This window comes from Larus michahellis, chromosome W (genome assembly GCF_964199755.1).
Source record: "Larus michahellis chromosome W, bLarMic1.1, whole genome shotgun sequence".
NCBI lineage: Eukaryota > Metazoa > Chordata > Aves > Charadriiformes > Laridae > Larus > Larus michahellis.
In genome coordinates, this window is record NC_133929.1 from 11,888,188 (window position 1) to 11,911,499 (window position 23,312).

Below are 23,312 nucleotides of genomic sequence, written 5' to 3' on the forward strand. Positions count from 1 at the left end.
ATACAAAGTGGGGGCATTACCCAAAAGTAAATATAGGCCAACGGCCCTGTACTCAATTCCCGACTGGTAGATGTAGTATTCTGTATTCCCAAAGAAATGGCCCGGCGGTATCTTGGAGTCATTGGGTTCACTAGTGTGAAACCACTGGCTATGTGTCAGGGATGTAACACACAAAAAAGGAATACCTGATGCTCTGATTCTACCGTAATAGTCACATCTGGGAACAGCCATTGAATGTGGTTGTCTGCAATCGTTACCGATTGCGTGATATGAATGACTAAAAAACCTTTCTTGGCAGTTACTGTAAATTCTAGGCCACTACTATAATGTACCTGGGTAAGTGGAAGTCTCATCAGCCTAACGTGTTGGCTTTTCATGAGCAATAAGGGTGTCTGATCTCCTGCCACCACGCGATTGTTTAAGATCCTCACAGCAGTAGACAGGTGCTCTACCCATCGGGTATATTTTCCCTCTCCTAGTCTCCGTAGTTGTTGTTTTAGCATGCCATTTAAACGTTCTACAAGGCCTGCACCTTGCGGGTGGTATGGCAGGTGCCATACCCATTGTACCTCCCACTCAGCAGCCCATTGTGCTACCTTGTTGTTTTTAAAATGAGATCCATTTTCCGATTGCATTTCGATTGGAGTTCCATAATACAGTTCAATGGTGTCTAGACAACGAATTGTGGTGTACACATTGGCATATATGCTGGCTACAGCTACCAACACTCCAGAGTAGGTATCAACAGCCACACATATATATCGTTGTCGTCTATGTTCAGGTAGTGGTCCTATGTAATCAATTCACCAAATTTCAGACGGTTGAAGGCCGCGCTTTATGTGGCCTAGGGGCTGAGTGAACAATCGTGCCTTAAGCTGCGAGCATACCTCACATTGGTGTAACACTTCTGTCACTACATCCTGAAGTAAGTGGACTCCGCGTTGTCGAGCCCACGCTAATGTAGCGTCCCGGCTCGCATGCCCAGCCTTATCATGCGCCCACCAGGCCAGCTGTATTTGTTCATCCTTATTTTGTGTGGCTGTTCGCACCGCCACACGTGCCAGCTGATCTACTTCAGCATTCCACTGCGTGGTTTCTGATTGTTCTCTAACATGTGCGTTTGCATGGAAAACACGCACTTCCCAAGTTTGTAAAAGATCATAGAATCATAGAATCGTAGGGTTGGAAGGGACCTCTGGAGATCATCTAGTCCAACTCCCCTGCCAGAGCAGGGTCTCCTAGAGCAGGTTGCACAGGAATGCATCCAGGTGGGTTTGGAATGTCTCCAGAGATGGAGACTCCACCACCTCTCTGGGCAGCCTGTTCCAGTGCTCTGCCACCCTCAAAGTAAAGAAGTGCCTCCTTGTGTTTAGGTGGAACTTCCTATGCTCAAGTTTGTGCCCATTACCTCTTGTCCTGTCACTGGGCACCACTGAAAAGAGCCTGGCCCCATCCTCCTGACACCCACCCTTTAAGTATTTATAAGCATTGATAAGATCCCCCCTCAGCCGTCTTTTTTCCAGACTGAAGAGACCCAAATCCCTCAGCCTTTCTTCATAAGAGAGGTGTTCCAGTCCCCTAATCATCTTCATAGCCCTTTGCTGCACCCTCTCCAGCAGTTCCCTGTCCTTCTTGAACCGGGGAGCCCAGAACTGGACACAGTACTCCAGGTGGGGCCTCACCAAGGCAGAGTAGAGGGGGAAGATCCCAAATTCTTATCCAGTATTCTTTTCCCCAGACTTCTTTGGTACCAAGGTGCCAGTTGTCTGCTTAACCAATTAACTAGTCTCTGAGCCACCGCCCATGAATCTGTGTAAAGGTAACAAATGGTATTTTCTGGAGTGGCTTCTATCGCCTGCCATGCAGCGATTAATTCTGCTAGCTGGCTACTTCCGTTAGTACCCTCCATGCTTAGATGTGTTTTCGAAACTGGCTGGAGAGCAACTGCCCTCCACATCGTTTTACCATGTTTTATTCCTGCACTACCATCGTTGAACCAGGCATGTCGCTTTTGACTATCTGTGAGCTGCTCATATGGCATGCCCCAACGCCCAATTTGGTAATTATGCTAGTTATGCTTCCCTTCGGCCTCACCTACGACACCTTGACTCACTAATTCGTGTAACTGGTGTACCCCCTGAGTGACGGGTTTCACACGTTCTTGAATATACCATTTCATTTTTACAATTGTGGATTCTTGAGCATGTCCTATTTTATGACTAACTGTGGGCGCTAAAGCCCACGAGACAATGGGTACTGCTGATCGCACTAGTACCTCATGCCCTATTGTCCTTTCTTCTGTATCTAATAGAGTCCAATAGACTGCTAGTAATGCTTTTTCAAAGGCCGTATACCTTTCTGCAGCTCCTGTAAGCCTTCTTGACCAAAACCCTAGTGGTCGCTTGCGTCCCTCCTGTAATTGCCACAGACTCCACAGAGCCACATTCTGTTCTAAGGTTACTTGGAGTTCTACAGCTCCTGCTTGGATTGGGTGTAATTCCATGTGATGTTGAATAGTTTCCTTTACTTGCTCAAAAGCACGTTGCTGCACATTGGTCCATTCAAAATGCGCCTTTTTCCTCGTGACTCTATATAGTGGCTTTAGTAATACTGCTAACCCTGGAATGTATGAATGCCAGTACCCGACTGCGCCTAAAAATCTCTGCACTCCCTTCTTATCAGCGGGTTGTGGCCAATTTCTTATACTCTCTAATGCTTTATTGGGTGTGTGTTGTACCCCACGGTTCCAGACAATTCATAGAATCATAGAGTTGTTAGGGTTGGAAGGGACCTTAAAGATCATCCAGTTCCAACCCCCCTGCCATGGGCAGGGACACCTCCCGCTAGATCAGGTTGCTCAGAGCCCCGTCCAGCCTGGCCTTAAAAACTTCCAGGGATGGGGCTTCCACCACCTCTCTGGGCAACCTGTTCCAGTGTCTCACCACCCTCATGGTGAAGAACAACTTCCTAACGTCCAGTCTGAATCGTCCCATCCCTAGTTTTAATCCATTCCCTCTAGTCCTACCATTACCCGACATCCTAAAAAGTCCCTCACCAGCTTTCTTGTAGGCCCCCTTAAGATACTGGTAGGCCACTATATGGTCTCCTCGGAGCCTTCTTTTCTCCAGGCTGAACAACCCCAACTCTCTCAGTCTGTCCTCAGAGGAGAGGTGCTCCAGCCCTCTGATCATCCTCGTGGCCCTCCGATCATCCTCGTGGCCCTCCTCTGGACACGTTCCAGCACATCCATATCTCTCTTGTAGTAGGGGCTCCAGAACTGGACGCAGTACTCCAGGTGGGGTCTCACGAGATTTTACTTCCTGTGCAGGTCCTTGAGTTTTCTTTGGGTTCACTGCCCACCCGTCTTGTCTCAGTAATTTAATAATCGCATCCAATTGGGTTTGGACTTGGTCAAAAGTCTGTCCTTGTACAAATATATCATCAATATATTTGAGAACTTGTACACCAGTCTCGGGTACAACCTTTTTTAATGTTTGATGTATAGCTTGATGGCAAAAGGTCGGGCTGTGCTTATAGCCTTGCGGTAGTCTGGTAAAAGTGTACTGATTGCCATTCCAGGTAAAAGCAAATTGATCCTGAGTTTCTGTAGGGATTGGTAGAGTGAAAAATGCATTGGCCACATCTATAACAGCATACCATGTACCACTATGGGCTTGTATTTGATGCACCAAGGTAGCTACTTCAGGTACAGCTGCTGTAATTGGTGGGGTATTTTTGTTTACAGCTCGGTAGTCCACTGTCATACACCAGCTGCCATCAGGTTTCTTCACCGGCCATATAGGGCTATTAAACGGTGAATGGGTATATCTAACCACACCTGCTTCCAACAATTCATTGATTGTATTCTGTATTTCTTCTCGTCCTCCCGGTATCTTATATTGTTTCATGTTCACAACCTGGGATGCAATAGGTATAGGAGCTGGGTCCTGAACTTTGCCCACTGTGATGGCTCGAGAATGGAGCCATCGGGTGGTGCCAAAAGCCCATAATGTCCCTTCTAGTAGCATAGTTGTCCCCTTCAGTATGTCCATCCCGAGAATATATTCTCCAATCTCGGCCACTAATACCTGGTAAACTCGGGGGTCCCAATCCCCAATCTGTAATTTTAATTTGGTCAAGGTGCCGATCACTGGTTGATCCCCCAACCCTCATACCGGGCTGGTAGTGCCCCTCATTTTCTGTGGATTCCCGTGTATAATTGTGACCTCCGCCCCCGTACCTACTAATGCCTTGACCCCTTGCTTATTGGTAGAAGACCACCATATGATACAGCGAGTAAAGGGTCGAGGGTCATATCGTAATACACGGCAATCCAGCACGGGGACTTGGTCTAACCTTCAGTCCTCTTTGAGGCGCTGTTGCACCTCCCTTGCATCTTTCCATGGATACAGGGAGGGCTCGACCTCTGGGGGCGCAGATGGCTGAACTGCCCCAAAAGACGGGATATCTGGATGCCCCAATGATATTTCTGTAAATTTCTGAGAAAGGGAGGCCGCATCGTCTGCCCCCTGCCCTCCATAAGCAATGTTTCGTATCTTTTTCTGGTGCGTTTCCTGTGCTAGCCGTCTTAACACATGCAAGGGTTCCCCATCTATCGCCCTGCGGTCTAATCCCCTTTCTACTAACAGCCTAAACAGTTTTTTATGCTCCCCTAGGTCGCTATCATCCCTACGGGGTGGCCGTGATTGTTGTTTCCCTTTATCTCCTTTCCCGTTAGTACTGTCCAGTCCGGGGAGATCCCCTAGTTGGTTTAGTTCTTCAATTATTTGTTCAATAGGGTTCCCCTGTTCAGCCAACAAAACAGGAATCAAATACAGCTTCCACCCCTTTGGGCATCCTTCCAATATGATGTTCTGGATGACGGGGGTTAATGGCTGCTGCAAATACAATTCGGGTGACCCCATCAACACGGCTAGTTTCATGCCTTCTGTTTTATAACAATCTGCAGGCTTGTCGTAAGGTTGTCCATTCGCGTGGACCAGGAGGCCAGGCCCCATCATTAGTGTACCGATCGGACATACCATCTGCCACCACTTCCACGATATTTCTTGGATTTTCACCTACGCATCTTAAAGCAGACTGTACGTAGGGATCCGGGGTAAGAGCCATAAACTTTTTTACATCTGACCACTTCCAATAACTTCCTGCTCCTGAACGTGCTTGGATATGACATCCAGAACGAGTCGCTCCATTACCTTCCCAGGGACAGAGGTGAGACTAACCAGTCTGTAGTTCCCTGGGTCCTCCTTCCTGCCCTTTTTGAAGACTGGAGTGATATTGGCCTTCTACCAGTCCTCAGGCACCCCTCCTGTCCTCCATGACCTTTCAAAGATGGTGGAGAGTGGCCAAGCAATAACATCTGCCAGCTCTCTCAGTACTCGCGGGTGCATCTCGTCAGGGCCCATGGACTTATGGATGTCCAGTTTGGCCAAGTGGTCTCTAACCTGATCTTCCTCTACTGGGGAAAACTCTTCCTCTCTCCAGACCTTCCCCCTTGCCTCCAGGGCCTGGAATTCATGAGGGACAGCTTTAGCGGTGAAGACTGAAGCAAAGGCGGCATTCAGTAGCTCTGCTTTCTCTGTCTTGCACCACTAGGGCGCCCATCTCATTCATTAGTGGGCCTACGTTTTCCCTAGTCTTCCTTTTTCTATTGATATACTGAAAGAGCCTCTTTTTGTTATCTTTAACCATGGTGGCCAAGACAAGTTCTGCTTGAGCTTTGACCCTTCTAATTTTCGCCCTGCATAGCTTCACTACATCTTGTTATTTTTCATAAGTAGCCAACCCCCTTTTCCAAAGATCATAAACTTTCTTTTTTTTCATGAGGTCCAGCCAAAGCTCTCTATTTAGCCAGGCTGGTCGTCTTCCCTGTCTGCTCGACTGCTTTGTCCTCCTTTTCTTCCTCTTCTCCCTACCCTTCTGGGGGAGCAGGGGAGAATTGAGCGAGTGGCTGTGTGGTCCTAGCTGCTGGCTGGGGTTTAACCATGACAGTCCTCTCTGTTTCATTGAATATTGATCTCGAAATTGTGCTCAATGAATTTGGGATTTCTGCTCACACATCACAGACATGTATTTGGTTGTTCAGGACTCCTGTCCAGATATTAATAGATTCCTGATAGCGTTTACATTTCTAAAAAGGCTTACTAAGTGTTCCCTCTCCAGGCAACAGAAATACCCTAGAAGCTGGAAAACACGAGCTCACATGAAGATGTCAGCGTCACAAGACTCAGGAGTTGCGTCCTTCAGTGTACATTGAATGGAGTTGAAAGCAAAGGGACACTTTGAGGATGTAGATGTGGAGCTAAGTTTCTAATACAAAGGTCAGATGCCTTGATGCGGTGTAATGCTTCTGTGTCTGTAGCCCTAGATGTCTATTCTTTATACCATTCTGGTTTGAAACTCCTCAGGCTAAGGAACGCAGCAGAGAATCAAGAATAACTCTTATAACTTAGACTAGTGCTATAGACCATGGAAATGCCATTCTTACCCACGTCTTTCAAAATAAGGGATGAGGTAATTTCATATATCTTTTTAATTGATTTCCCAAATCCAATAACTTAGTGTGAAGGGCTTCAAAGCACAAGATAAATGTGGCTGTGCCACAAAACTAATCATGGCAACTGGAAAATAACTGTAACTGCATCATTACCACTTAATGTGTTGGTTAACTCCGAATGTACCTGAAAGACAACAAAGAGGTATCAGTATTATTCATATCTTTTAATTGCTTCCATTAGCATTTCTTTTTTTTTTTTTTTTTATCCTGAGGGCAAAACAGTATCACTTCATTGATTGTACAGTGGATACAGGGGAAATAATAGTACAGAATCAGATATACTTTTAACCACCTGTTTGCCATCTTATAGCTATAAGCAAAAGCATAACTTGGCAATAAAACCTATTTACTGTTAAAATTAAAATTGTTTTTAACAGTTTTCTAGCATGCAAACAATTAAAGTAATTATATCAGGCAGCAGCTGTTCTTTCATACTTGCAGAAAAGGAAAGAAGAGGAAAAGACTGCAGGAAAAGTTAAAGTCAGGTAACTTCTTCCTCCTATAGGTGGGATGAGAATGCCAAGATAATAGTAATGGAGCTAAGTAACTGAATAATGAAATAAATGAATCAGTTTTGTAATGTATGTATTTTTATTCAAAAATACCACCAGACAAATAAGTCTGGTGGTACCACCAAGAATATAGATTCCTGGGATTAAGTTATTAAATTAACTGAACTCTAAATTCTCAGCTGTGATGGTACCATGCAACCAGGGTCCTACCTCTTGAATCCAGTTCCTTGTTTTATTCAGTGTCTTATGGTATTACTGTTCTCACAACATAAAGTTGGTTCCTAACAACTCCAGCACTGGGCGCAGGATGAGACCAAAGCCCCGTTTCCTCAAGTATCCCGTCTTCCAGGATAAATACACAATAAAACATTTACAGGAACAGGATAAACATTAGCAACGTCCAACAACCATGCCACTATAACAAAGACACAGGTCACACTGGCTGGTTCAAGTAGCCTTTTCCCACTGAAGGACAACTGTGAACATTTATCCAAACTGAGATAATTCAATCCAAGCAGAATGAGCAGGATACTGGGAAAACGAAATGCTGAAACTCTATATTTCTGTGTAAGGGATAATAGAGGATGGTTCGAGTGAGACATGATGAAAAATTACTAGTTGAACCAAACCCAGTATACGTGCCGAGAAAAAGGAACTCAGTACTGTTGTTGCAAAAAACTACGTGCGTATCCATGAGAATCTGACCTTCAAAGAAGAAAACAACAAGAAGGACAAGAAGGGAGTGCAACAATGTGGTCGCGTATCAGAAAGCCGCTGTTAGCAAAGCCGGATCATGAGTCTGGTAAGGCTCGCTGCATGTGCTGGCCACGCGTGCAGCGACTCTAGCCTGTACTTTTCCACTCAATCCGGTGCAGGATATAAGGAGGCTGTCTCGGGGTGGAGAGAGAGACATGAGCGCACTTTGAAGATACAGGGGATGCCCTGAAGTTACAGAAAGTCGATACATTGGTTTTCTGTTTTCTTCCTCTGACTCATTCTGGAGAGATTAGGGGTTGCAGACAATATGTCCCTGCATCAAGGAGTTGCATTCACTTTGGATCTTAGTACCATTATTGCTAAAAGTCCCCACTTGCTATGGGAGCCCCTCAGCTTAATGCATAATGAAGGGAGAAATTTCCATCCTTGTGCATGTGCAATGGGGATGGGCTGGGAGATGTTGCTCCTGGGAGGAATCTCAGGAATCACAGAATCAGAGAATGGTACCGTTGGAAGGGACCTCTGGAGATCATCTAGTCCAACCCCCCTGCCAGAGCAGGGTCACCTAGAGCAGGTTGCACAGGATGGCATCCAGGCGGGTTTTGAATGTCTCCAGAGATGGAGACTCCACCACCTCTCTGGGCAGCCTGTTCCAGTGCTCTGCCACCCTCAAAGTAAAGAAGTGCCTCCTCGTGTTTAGGTGGAACTTCCTATGCTCAAGTTTGTGCCCATTACCCTTTAAGTATTTATAAGTGTTGATAAGATCCCCTCTCAGTCTTCTTTTTTCCAGACTAAAAAGACCCAAATCCCTCAGCCTTTCCTCATAAGAGAGGTGTTCCAGTCCCCTAATCATCTTGGTATCTTGGTAGCCCTTTGCTGCACCCTCTCCAGCAGTTCCCTGTCCTTCTTGAACCGGGGAGCCCAGAACTGGACACAGTACTCCAGGTGTGGCCTCACCAGGGCAGAGTAGAGGGGGAGGATGACCTCCCTCGACCTGCTTGCCATGCTCTTCTTGATGCACCCCAGGATGCCATTGGCCTTCTTGGCCACAAGGGCACATTGAACAGGACTGGACCCAGTAATGACCCCTGGGGAACACCACTTGTCACGGACCTCCAACTAGGCTCTGTGCCCCTAATCCCGACCCTCTGAGCTCTGCCTTTCAAGCAGTTTTCTATCCACCCCACTGTCCATTCATCTAACCCACACTTCCTAAGCTTCCCTATGAGGATGCTGAGGGAGACCGTGTCGAACCATGTCGAAGATGATGCAGAGCGGCCCAGCAATGACTTCCGCCAGCTCCCTCAGCACTCTCGGGTGCATCCCATCGGGACCCATGGACTTGTGGATATCCAGTTGACCTAATTGATCTCTCACTTGGTCCTCCTCAACCAAGGGGAAGTCTTCCTCTTTCCCTGTTACTTTCTCCAAAGTCTGGGACTCCTGAGGGCTGGGCTGAGCAGTAAAGACTGAAGCAAAGGTGGCATTCAGTAACTCCGCATTCTCCGCATCACCATGGCTCCTGTCTCATTCAACAGCGGGCCCACAATTTCTCTAGTTTTCCTTCTGCCTCCAATATACTTGAAGAAGTCCTTCCTGTTGAGCTTGACATCCCTTGCCAGGTTTAATTCCAAGGAAGCCTTGGCTTTCCTCATTTCATCCCTGCACGCTCTGACGGCATTCTTGTAATCTTCCCAAGCGGTCAGTCCCTTCAATTCTTATACAATTGAAAATTTGAAATCAGTAATTTAGGTTATGATCTTCTGATAAGAGATTAATATGTTAGTATTAATCAGTAGTGTGATGGATGCACTTGACTTCGTAACCAAATTAGCGGTAGTTTGGTATGGGCTCCAAAGGAGGTAAATGCCTAAATTCCAACCTGTTCTCTGAAAACCCACAAAGGAACAGAATGACAAAGTGAGCATCGATGCATATGAGCTTGGAACACCTATCTTGCAATTAACACACAAATAGCAGGTGGTTTTTCCAAGACTCATTTATCAAGAGACAAAGTAAGTTGAGGGTATAAGGAGTCTCATGCATTCCTTTTCCATTGCATGTAATTTGACTACAAGCCAACTGTTTTATTCCATAAATAATACAATCTAAGTAAGCCTTTGAGCTCTCCCTGCTAAGCAGTTGACTGCATGGCGACGATCTCCCCTTGAGCTGGGGACACCTCTCCAGGTTGCTCCTCGAGGCAGAGAGACCTTTCAACAATGGCAGATCTTTGGTAAGCGACTGATATTGCGCATAACCTTGTATTGTGGTAACTATGATTTTGTCTTGGTAACTTTGATTTTGTCTTGCTACCTTTGATTCTGTCTTGATAGTTTTGAATCACTGTTATATCCTTTGTGCAGTAATAGAGTGAACCTTGCCATCAAACTTTGTTAAGTCACACTTTTACAACATCATATTTCAATAAAACCACTTCTGCCAATACCTTTGACAGCGGTTCTTTAAGCGGTCTAAATCATCCATTTGCAGCAACTAGTCCTGAAAGATGTCCAGGCACTAATGGGGAGAGCACTCGTATCTGCTCCTGGATGTGTACAGAACTGACTGAAAAGGTCTGCACTAGTATACTAAACAATGTCTGGGAATATTCATCTATATTATTATTAAAAAAAAAAAAAAATCTTATTGCAATCCCTGGCAGAGTTTTGGCTTATGTTGACTGGCATCATCCTGAAGAATTTACTAGTATGTTTGAGACTCAGCACAGGCCGGGGAGCCCAGTGTATGCAATAAACTTGCATGCAGCCACTTTCTTTCCAAGGCTGAAGTGGTTTAAAAATGTGGTTTCAGGCCAATCCATTGGCTTTATGCCTGGGGACATCTCTGGGCAGACTGAATGTACTTGCAAAGACATTGCTCCTGAGTCCTGATGGAGCTGGGCAAGTAGATGTCTGGTGAATGCCTATCTATTCATCTGATCTCCACATCATTTAACTAGGAGGAGAAGCATTACAAAAGGGCGTTTTTGAGAGATGCAAGTTGCGCCCATCACTTGAGCATTTCAGAGCAGTTTTAACGCTACTGCTTTTCCTCTTATTTCAGTATTTGAAATTGTGTCAATTAAAACACATGCACAAAACTTCTGTGCTCTTTTTTTAGACATTTATTTCAAAACTGACAGTAACCTGACCAGGGTTGTCTAAACAGTATGGATTCATATGATGAACAACATCACTTTAATTAAGGATAACTGACATACAGAGATGGCGAAATCAGTGCGTAACTGCAGAAGAGTTATCGACTCTATATGGCATCACAAAACTAATGCTTAAATCAGGATTAGCAGACTGATTTTGAATTTTACGATTGGATGCACATATTATCTGCACCCCATCTGTGTGTTGGGAAAATTATGGGTGCAAACTAGCCCCTTTCCCCACTCACTACTACATGCAAAGGAAATGAAGGCATGTACCCAAAAAGCACAGCACACCCAAGTAGGTAGTGGCCAGTGTAGATGACAGAATGGCCAGGAGCTTGCTCTGCACTGCAGACAAACACACATACAGTCATTGGGTCACACAGGGAACCTTAAAAATACTTTGCATCTTCAGCATTTAAGTTGCTTCTTCCACGTGCTGTAAGCTTCCCTCTTCCACTTGAGCTTTTTCAGAAGCTCCCTGCTCAACCATGCAGGTCTCCTGCGTCCCTTGCCTGATTTCTTGCACTTAGGGATGCACCGATCCTGAGCTTGGAGAAAGTGGTATTTTAATATCAACCAGCTTTCTTGAGCCCCCTTACCTTCCAGAGCCCTAGTCCACTGGATCTCTCCAAGCAGTTTCTTCAAGAGGTCAAAGTTAGCCCTCCTGAAGTCCAAGGCTGCGATTTTACTTCTTGTTGTTTTGTGCATAGTACCCATGATCTTGAACTCTATCTTCTCATGATCACTACGGCCAAAGCTGCCCCCAACCTTAATGTCCTCCGCCAGTCCCTCTTTGTTTGTCAATACTGGGTCCAGTAGTACTCCTCTCCTTGTTGGCTCCTGCACCACCTGAGGCAGAAAGTTATCATCAGTACATTGGAGGAACCCCCTGGACTGTACATGCCCAGCCTTCCCAGCAGATATCAGGGTGATTGAAGTCCCCCATGAGAAGCAAGGCCTGTGATTGGGAGGCCACTTTCAGCTGTCTGTAGAAGGCCTCATCAGCTTCCCCATCCTGATCAGGTGGCCTGTAATTAACACCCACACCAGTGTCTCCCATATTAGCCTGCCCCTTAGTCCTTACCCACAAGCTCTCAACTCTCTCTTCATCTGCCCCCCAGGGAGAGCTCAATACATTCCAGATGCTCTCTCACATAAAGAGGAACTCCATCACCTTGCCTGGCTGGCCTGTCTTTCCTGAAAAGGACATCGCCATCCATGACAGCGTTCCAGTCATGTGAGCTGTCCCACCACATCTCAGTAATTGCAATGAGATCATGGCCCTGGGACCGCACACAGATCTCCAGCTCTTCCTGCTTATTCCCCATGCTGTGTGCATTGGTGTATAAGCATTTTAGAGAGGGAGTTGTGTGTGTAGTTTTCACCCTTGAGGGGTGGTATACCTTCTGACTCTCAGAAATACTGGCACACTCCCCCACAAGTGCTGAGCTACTACACCTAGGCACCTCACTGGCAAGCCCAGTACCATCCCCACCTCCCTTTGAATCTAGTTTAAAGCCCTCTCAAGGAGGAAAGCTGTAAATGAGCTAGTCCGACTCAAAGCTGTAGCAAACAACCAGTTTCTTCTGCCATCAGTCAGCTATCCTTGAGACAATGCTTTAGATATTGCTCTGGGAAACTGGGCAAAAGCAATGTCCTTAGGAAGGTACAATTTGATAGGTTTTACTGGTGTAGCATGTGCTTACACTAACGCTGATTGAGTGCTCTCTGGTTTTATTGAGTACCCATAGTAAGAAAGACTGAAATTCAGGATCAGTTTGAATCTGAGTCTGTATAAAATAACCCTTTTTGCTTTCAGCCAAGTATTATTTGCATTAACATGTCCACTCAGTCTGTCCTAACTGTAGACTTATTAAACACAAGCAAATTCATATTTCTTTGTTTTTTTGTTAAACTGATTATCTGCACCTGACTCTATCTTAAAATTAGTACCTATATATTAGGTTTTTTTTCTTACACACAGTAGGATGAAACAGTCTGAATTATGTGAAATAAATGTATGGCCATAAAATGTAATAATCCATTACCAAACACTTTCATTTTTCATTTTGTTATCATATTCAAATAATTATCGACTTTTTTGCTAACCTCTCAATGAGCCTCGATAACTCTTGTCCTAGAACCCTTTTCCCCCTGCAAGATAAGCTATTCCCACCTATTACCAACAGGCCTGGCGTTTTGTAAATCAGGCCATGGTCAAAGAACCCAAAGTCCTGCCGGCAGCACCAGGCTCAGAGCCAGGCATTGATCTGCTGGCTGCTCCTATTTACCCCCTCATCATTCCCCGCAACTGGGGGGATAGAGGAGAACACAACTTGTGCTCCCAGTCCCTTGACCAGCCGTCCCAGGGTCTTGAAATCTTTCTTCATTGCCCTTGGATTTCTTTTTGCTACCTCACCACTGCCTACCTGAAAGATCAAAAGGGGGTAATAATCTGAGGGACGCTTTACTCCAGATTTGAAGCTGAATCAGTGGAGAAAATTAATGTCCATTAGATATTCTAATCAATAGAGATGTCTGAGAAATGAATGTGGCTCAATATATTTAGCAAGTTAATTAGTAGACATCTCAGTTTTGGACTTAATTAGTAATCTCAGAACAGCTGTAACCTCAGTATTTCATGAGGCCATAAACCAATAAAGTTTACTCGCTACTATTTAAATTCATTTCCTAACAAAATATTATTTAGCATCAATAAAGATATGTTTTATAATGAAAAATAAATAGTATGTGATGGTGATTAGAGAATAAGATGTCGGGTAGAACTAGGAGCAAGTGAAAAGTAAATTTTCAATAGCCAGTAAGTGAAGCATTGAATGGGAGCAGACTGGGGATTTTCCATATGTTTTGGGACCTTTTTAATTACTGAAAATGAGGATTTTATGGGAAAATACTTGTTTGGTTTTTTGATTGTTTGTTTGTTTTCCCATAAGTTTCTCAACGTGAAAGAACCTTAGGAGAAATGTCAAGTTTTCAGATTTTCTACATGGAGAAAAAGACAGTTTTCTCATTGAATATAACACTTCGAAGTTATTGACATAGGTTGATGCTTCGAAATCTATTTTAAAGACTATAGATTATTTTCCTTTAAAATATCTGTTTATAGAAACTTGGAACCTTTATTTCCACCCAAAAAATAGAGGTAACAAGCAGAGAGAGAAAAAAATATTTTAAACAAAGAAATCTTTATATGGTATACAGGTTTTCTTTTTCACAAAGAATTGCTTTTTGCCTAATGGCAGGCACTTTACTGTGCCAATTGCTTCAGCAGTCCCTATTTGCAGTGGCACATAACCCTCCCATGAACAGAATTTCCTGTATAAAGGAGAAAGGTTGGTTTTCAGTGCATTTCAGTTCCTCAGCCTAATCTTATCTTCTTGCTAAAATGCTAAATATCCTTTAATGCTAGAAAGCAAGAGAGCTGCTGTGTTTCCGCCTACTTTACCTCTATTAAATGCATGCTTTATTTATAGACCATATCTTCAAATTGCTAGAAGCACATTATCATTACATGCCTGAAGTTGCCAATATGGAAAACATTAATTGCTCTTTTAGCTTCATGTAAAGTGTTTCAGGCAATGTAATAAGATATGAGTTCATCATTTATTTAAATAGAATTAAGAACTAGGAAATTGTATTGTTATCATCACTCAGAGTACCTGTGAAAGAAATAGATATGACTCTGGAAGTTACAAGCTTCAGTGTTCAGTATGAGCTCAAGAGATGTCATTGTTTCCTCATAGTATATTTAATTAATGCACAATTACATGGTTAACGTGTTAAATTTTACAGTCTGTAATTGAGAAATGGCTTCACAAATGTTAAGTTCAGTCCCTATTTAGGACTTGGATACACAGATACAAAGTTGACTTTAGTTAAAGATTCTGTTTAGAAACTCAATTAAAGGCTGCCATTCCCCAACTTGTACAACAGATGACTTGCACATTCACACAATTCTCAAATAATGTCCAGATGAATCTTCATAAAACTGTAGAGAGAAATTTTGATCCAAAATGAATTTAAATTATTCATAAATCTACATGCTGAAATTCTCAAAATAACAGTTTTTCAACCTTTTCCTTCATTTTCACATAACTGTTCATGTTTTTATTCAAGTGTTTGACATTTAAGACATGGAATAACATTTTAAAAAGAAAAAGCTTTTTTTTTTTTCTTCTATCTGAAAAGCTTGTTTTCAGTTTTGCTAATCCTGTCAACATTTGTGGAAAATGAGAAATGTAAGAATTCCATATATTATCATAAAGAGCTTTTATGTGGCCAAGGAGTACTCCATAGTGTATAGGATTGTGGGGGAAATGAGAGCAGCCCCGTGAAAGAGATCTCAGGGTTTGGGTTGACGTCAAGTTGAATATGAGTCAACAGTGTGCCATGGCAGCCAAAAGGGCCAACCTTGTCCTGGGGTGCATCAAGCTAGCCCAGTCAGGGGAGGTGATTGTCCCGCTCTACACTGCACTGGTGCGGCCCCACCCCAAGTACTGTGTGCAGTTTTGAATGCCTCAATATAAAAAGGACATCAAACTTTTAGAGTGTGTCCAGAGGAGGACAACCAAGATGGTGCAAGGTCTTGAGGGCAAGACTTACAAGAAGCGGCTGAGGTCACTTGGTTTGTTCAACTTGGAGAAGAGAATGCTGATGGGTGTCCTCATCGCAGTCTACAACTTCCTCAAGGGGGGCAGTGGAGGTGGTGTGTGCTCTTGCCAGCTCTATAATTGGATGATTGAGACCTTAGAGACAAATTAAAACATTAGTTTTCATCAGTGTTCTAGTAACTTTACTTTTCAGAAGTCAGGACACTTACTTGACTCCATATAGCAAGGTACAGCTGTGACAAATAACTTCCTGCAATGTATTCCCACTTAATGAGGAAATATTAACTAGCTTGAAAATATTGTATTTCTTAAAAAAAGGAAAAAAACCAGTAAAACTAATTCTGGGTATCATCCTACACAAAAGGAAACAAAAGCAAAGGTTTTAAATACAAAAATTGGCAATTTGTAATCACTGCCCAAATACTATGCATAAGGCTGCAGTGACATCAGCATAAAGAGCATTGAAATGGCTGTCTCCTGTGAAACAAAATTGCCTAGGGATGTCATCAGAGTGGATATTATTGCAGAGAATGAAACCCAATAGCATGCAAAGAAGATCTGAAGAACTGTTATGAAAGAAAAGTAGGGCATGAATGTATGCTTTCCTGTATTGTTGCGTGAAAAGGGGCAAAGCGGTTTTGGCAGAAAATAACCCCCCCTGCGTTCTAACACTCCTCACTGAGGTGGGAGGCTAGGTGCGGCTAGGTTTAAATTCTGAGTGATGCCAAATTCAGCACTATCAGTCCAATCGTGTTTAATATGTATTAAACTATTACGATTTGGATACACTAATAGTGGACTGCACCTTCAGTCCAGTCGTGCTCATGAACTAGCACGGCCACTCTCGAGTCTTTGGTCGCGTTCAGTGAGAAACCAAAACGACTAGCTACTTAAAAAAAGTGCAGTTTATTTAAACAACAGATATATAGGTTCTTAGGATTGCCGGTGATAAATACACTGTCTGCAAAGCACGTGCAAATGAAAGTATTGTTACATATACAAAACGCACGACAAAGTTATAAACGATACAGCCTGGCTCTAAATGTAGGAAAGAGAGTCTCTAGAGAAATTTCTAAATTCCTCGAGGAAGCACTCGGTATAATCTAAGTCTTACCCAAAGGCGTCCCTATGAGGGGGAAGAGAGGCTCAGCCCGTCGACTGATCCCAGAAGTCAGTGATGGAATTCTTTATGATGGTGTCTTCCCTGGGTATCCCCCCTCTCTCGGGCTATTTTTATACTATTTGTTATCTTCAAGGTGGGGTTTGAGTGACTTTAGTCATACATACTTTTATCATGATTGGTGTAAATTTTTCTCGCTTCACAATTAAAGGTATAGTTTATGAGAAATTGAGGGCGCAGACTCAAGAAGGAGTGGTCGCACCTTGGAGGCGGGTAGCCTTCGGGATGGAGGTGTGTTTTGGTATTATAATGACATTATAAAGAGCAAAGTTCGCACAAAGGACAGCATTTCATCAAAATTTGACAAAATGTTGGCTCTGAGTATCAAGCGGGCAGCTAATTGGCAGCTTATCTGTTTCATGGTATCATCCCATTCCCGTATCCGCTATACATCATAAGGTAAAGCCACGGAATAATTGCATCCCGTCCCGTACCTCATGTAGCTTATCAGGGAACCACAGATGTTGTGTCCTTCATGCCAGCTGCGGCTATTTTCTGCCTCAGAAGCCTCTTGATTTTATACTTTTCCTTAATGTGTGAACAATGCTGTACTTTTGTATTTTTTAGCCAATTTAGTATTTATTCCACATAATCCACCCCGTGACTACAGTCACTCAAGCTCCACGATACTCAATACTGATAGGAAAGATCACATGTGCTCTTGTGGTGAGGGATATCAAGTGCAAAGACATCTTGTGGAGTGATCAAACGAGTTAAACTTTTCATCATAATCCAAAGTCTAACATACAAAACAATTGTCAAAGCGAAGCACAAAACAATGAGTATTAGTAAAACAACAACAGGATGGAGCATCTTGTTAAAAAGTCCTGTAGCTGTTGGTGACCATCCAAAAAGAGTATCTCCCCGTCCATGTCCTCCGTCTCTCTTGACTCTTTCCAGCACTTGGTGTATTTCTTCAACATCATGATGGACGGTAATCAAAGTTCTCTGTCCATTTCCTTGGGCCTCTTTCAACAGTCGCTTCAATTCATCGTGTTGTAGCAACTTCTTCACCAGTGAGAGATTCATTCCGATAGGGGTAGGCAGCAAATCTCGAATCAATGTGTAATTAGATTGTAGCAATTGAAAAGATGTAACAGGAGCTGAATAATTGAAGTCACATCCAATGATGTTAGTAAAGATCCAAACACAAAGATTTGAGTTATTACTTATATCAACTACTATGTCATCTATGAATACAAGAGTACAGGGAGACCTCATGCAAACACACCCTTTCCCAATATATACAAGCACAGTCTCTGGGGTTTCATCGGGATGTATCTCAAAGTGACAAACATTCTGGTTGGTGTCAAGACAAATGTCTTGTGCTTTGAGGGTATTACTCCCACAAATGAATCCTTGTTGGTCTCGTGAAACGCATGCGGCAACATCAACAGTTTGCCACTTATTCTCATTTTGTTGTGCCCACACTCTGTGCTCTATTGGATAGAGTATGGCTCCTTGGTGATTCAACCCCAGCGCAATGATTGGGTATATGGTGTATACCAAAGCATTGCGTATTCTTAAGACAAAAGCTGTGGCCTTGCTCTCAATGGGATCATAGGTGAAGTTAACCAGATACCACCAGGACTGAAATTTTTTCTCAAATTCAATTGCGTTATCCCATATTACTTTTCGAATTTCGGTGGGCAAGGTGCCTTCCTCACCTTCCCTTATGATTGTGGCTGTCATAGATTGCATCCACAATTGGGCTTGGATACAACTAAGAGCCAAGGAAACATTGTTTTGGGTTGTACCAAGTGCATCTGTGATCAGCTGATGGTCTTTTTCACCCGTTTCTTCCCACTGAGGCAATATATTCGATAAAAGCCATTGGTGGTTTCCCAATGCTGATAGAGAGGACTGTAGGGGATGTCTTAATTTGTCCAGATCAGTAGTGGTTGTGACTAGTTTGTTGGCAAGTATCTCAGCATCTATACTATTTAAGACTCCCAGGCCTGTTCCTAAGATGCCAGTCACATCCCTCTTCAGTCGTTGCGAAGTGGCAAGAGTTCGTCTGCGTAACCATGCTGACCATCCTGCATAAGATGTACTCAGGAATGGTAAGCAGGTGGGTTTGATCGCAGAGATTTTAATCTGCATTGACAATTCTACTCGTTTGAGGGAATATGTGGGATTAAACAGTATCTGTTGTTGACCTGTGTGTTTAATAACATAAGGGCCAATGTTGAAAATGTAAGGAGTTAGACTAATGGAGGGCTTAGAAGGTACGCCTTTGAGAGTCTGTGGGGTGTTGGAGTGGGAGACGGACCCGGAGTAACGATGGAATCTCAATATGAGTATGATCGTTCTCCCTTTATTCAAGTTTTCACAGAGTATATATAGACAGGCAATAAGAGCACGCGCTAGCGGCAGCTATATGATTGGCTTACAGTCTCTGTTCACGCGCTGTCCATGCAGTTCATTCACAGATCAGATTGGTTACAAGAATTCACATAGTAAATTACTTAGTCATTAGCACAACATGTTTTCTACCTTCTCAGTTCCCATTTTTCCCATGTACTAATTCCATCTTCTACCACCTGTTTTGCTCTTAATCTAATCTCTCATAGTAGGGAGGCTGGCTCACGTGACCATTTTCTCTCAGACACATTCCTACAATACCCCCTTTTTCTTCTTGAGCCAGCCAGACCTTATGCATGGCATTTTCCATCATATCAGTCACTTTGCGGAGAACACATGAGGCTACCATAATCAATAATAATATAACCAACAATAGCATGAGCCCTTGTTTTAGTAAGTCTGATAACCATCCCGTTATACCCCATGAGCTTAACCAATCATCGAAACCATTTTTAACTGCTTTTAATTTGGACATGTTATCCTTCAGCTCCCGTAACTGCTTATGAATGGATGATGAGTGGTCGGAAAGGTTCATACAACACATACCTTCAAAATCTTCACATCCATGACCCTGAGCTAACAGCAAAAAGTCAATAGCCGCTCGATTTTGCAATGTAGCATGCCGAATGCTATCAACATCAGTAAGCAAGGTAGATATGATTTCAGTTGTAAGGTTTATCTGTTTACTTGCCCAACACCCTATCTTATTCAGCATATTTAATGCTGTTGCTGTTCCTAGCGAGGGAAGAATACTTAGCCCTATGCTTTGTCCGAGATTCGGGAATGTTATATGGTCGTCACAGGATGGAGTGAAGGTATGAACTGTTCTCTTGGCTCTGTGTTTACTGTGTGCTCTGCTCACTGTATCTTTGGCCGTATGCAGGCCTCTGCTTGTAGATCTGCCACATCTCCCCCTTTTTTGTTTAACACCAGACCATTTATTAACAAGGTCGCCATGACTTGTGCTTCTACTCGTTGTGACGCTCTTAGCCGGTTATATACTAAACACAATTAAAAACAGAATCAAAAAGAACCCTGCTAAGGCAATAAATACCCAGATTCCTAAATTTAGCCCAGAAAGCCAATTTCTTTGGATTTACCCACGAGAAATCCTTTTGTAATATTTCAAATACATTGCGGTTGCTGACAGCACAAGCGACCCTGGAAAAACAATCGTGGTAACATTTCGATCATCATAGTTACTGGTTTTGAAAAGGTATGTGGCAAAAATACCCACTCTAACGCAGTCAGGCTCTTTGTGAGTGCATCATCCCACTGTCCTATCAGGGCATAAAGTTGAAATTCTTGTAGGAAGGTGTTCAATGCGTCTTGCAGCAGTAGTAGACTATATCTTATCTTGCAACATGCTGTGATGCCTTCAGAGCTGTTGGGGTTAATGAAAATAGAACTTATGGGGTGGGCGGGGGCAGACACAGTGCTTCAGGGCATCCCCTGTATCTTCAAAGTGCGCTCATGTCTCTCTCCCCCTCTCTGACCCGAGACAGCCCCCTTATATCCTGCACTGGATTGAGTGGAGAAGTACAGGCTAGAGATGCTGCATGCATGGCCAGTGCATGCAGCGAGTCCCACCAGACTCTCCTGCACTGGATCGAGTAGAAAAGTACAGGCCAGAGTCGCTGCACACGTGGCCAGCGTATGCAGCGAGTCTCACCAAACTCATGATCCAGCTTTGCTAACAGCGGCTGTCTGATACGTGACTACATTGTTGTAATCCCTTCTTGTTATCTTCTTCTGTGAAGGTCAGGTTCTCATGGATACACACATAGTTTTTAGAGCAACATATTCTACAACTCGTACAAGGGTACGATGCAAAGCGGCATTTACAGCTGATCATATAATGCTTATTAAACACGGCAAACAGCATACTAAACATAACAGACAAATTCCTTCCACACAGGCGATGAGTATAATTTGCTTCAACCAACCCCACCCCCAAGTCCATCCAGCAAAGACATTTCACCCAGTGGTCTCCACAAGTTGCTGGTTCGGTCGGTGCAGTTCCTGCAGCTGGGCATGGATGGATTTGGAGTGGTCACTTAGATTCATACAATACAGTCCTTTAAAATCTTGACAACCATGTCTGTGAGCTGAAAGCAAAAAATCAGTAGCAGCTCTGTTTTGCAACATCGCATATCGAATACTATCTACATCTAGCAATAACTCAGAAATAGCTGGACTAGTAGCATTGTTAAACTTATCCTTGGCAGCAAGAGAGTCCTTGTTATCAAGAATCCTTGGCAGCAAGAGAGTCCTTGTTAGCAAGAGCGCATGCGGACTCCCTGCTCTTGCTGGTACTGTGCTTTGATCTTCTTCCACAACAGGCCAAGATTCTCAAGCAGCTAGATAAGGTGTCTGTGAGTCCATTACAGGCTTATGTCATCCAAATGTTTTTCTTGCCAGCACCCGAGACTGAATAACAATTGGTGTGATATATGTGTTTTCCAGCACCCAGGTGCGAGTCCCTTGAGTGTATTTACAATCCTACTCGCCGATCTTCCGTTGCTTTCCCATATTCCACCCCCTTGCTCAAGAGACCGCTTCTGCTGGGTTCATTTTAGTCTCGCAGGGTATAACACAGAGCAATCTACTAAGGCATGCAATAACATAGACACATATAGGAAAAAACCAAAAACATATCTCTATGGTACTGCTTTGAATCAGGTGTCCTATTTCTCTTTTTCTGATGCTTTCTCGTAATGCTTATGGCATACTTTTGTGCTAACGTGGCACATTTCCCATCTAATTGTTCCTGTTTGGTTTCTTTTGGTTTTTTTTTTTTCCCCCCTCTTTTTTTTTCCTTTTTTTTTTTCATCACTTACGACTGACATAATAGTCTGCCTTTGCAACAAGAGCTCAGTTTCTCATTTTTCCTTAAGTTTCTCATTTTCCTACAGAGCATCCTATAGACTTTGTCTCAACTCCTTTTCCCAATCAACCATGATCTTATAGACAAACAACAAACAACCAGTGATACGCCCTGCACGGGCGAGCCGTTCCCGAGAGTGTAAACGTGTCGGCTCATGAAAACTCCCCCAATATTTCAGGACTTCCATCGGTTCTACAGCCCATCCTGGTGTATCTACCTGGGGCGCGCTCGCCTTACGTCTAAACATTGTGTATATACAAACTTCTTCACTTGACGGAGTGTCATCCCTAGATGCATATGAGAACGGCACCACACCGGGCAGAACACCTTCTCAAGTGGAGTCACCTAACGACACTGCACACAACAAAAAACAAACAAACAGTAGCACACATGCTGATCAGCAGGTATAAGCTGGCGCCCACACACACTTACACAGCAGACATACAAAACCAGCACTTCTATCTCAGGGAGACGACTGGGGAGGGGAGGGGGCGAGGCGGGCAATGGCAGGAGCAAACAGCTCCGGCTCTGTCCTTCTCTGCTGACATTCTGCCTCCTCCATCGGCCTCAGGTGGAGCAGAGGGGATCAGCAGGGGATCGTCCCAGACCTTCGGACCTGGCCTGTTCGATCCCCCTCCCGTGGGTTGTAATGCTGCAAAAGCCCCGGCTGCCGTGGCTCGCTCCGCCTTCATATCTTGTAAGGTCGATAACACCAACCGCTATGTCATCGCTAACGGTGATGCCTCTTTGTCTCCTTTACTTATCACTTCCCACAGTTTTTTCCCAACAGCCTCCCATATTTCTGGTTTAAAAGCTGTCTGGGGCTCTGGTGCGAATCTGTTCTCTCTGCACCAGGTTAACAACCTTCGGAGCATACGCTCATTGTATTTCACCCCTCTCTTAGAGAGGATATGCAGGAGAAGTCTTAATATAGCCCCTTCTTCTTTTTACTTGTTGCCCCATCTCCTGCCCCGGCTTAATCAGTTTGAGCAACAGTTTCGCTGGTGTTTCAATCCCTCTCTTAGAGAGGATCCCAGCGAGTAGCGTGGCCGCAGCTTCTGTTTCCATAGCTGTGCCTGGGAGGTGAGGAGCGACCTCACGCCGTTGTCTGCTCCCGCTGATGCGCCCAAGCAGCACGTCTCCCAGCCGAAGTTTCCCACTCCCCTCCTCTAGCTGCTTACCGCAGTCTCGGAGAACTCAGTCGCGCTGAACCATCCTCTGCTACCAGATGTTGGAGTGGGAGACGGACCCGGAGTAACGATGGAGTCTCAATATGAG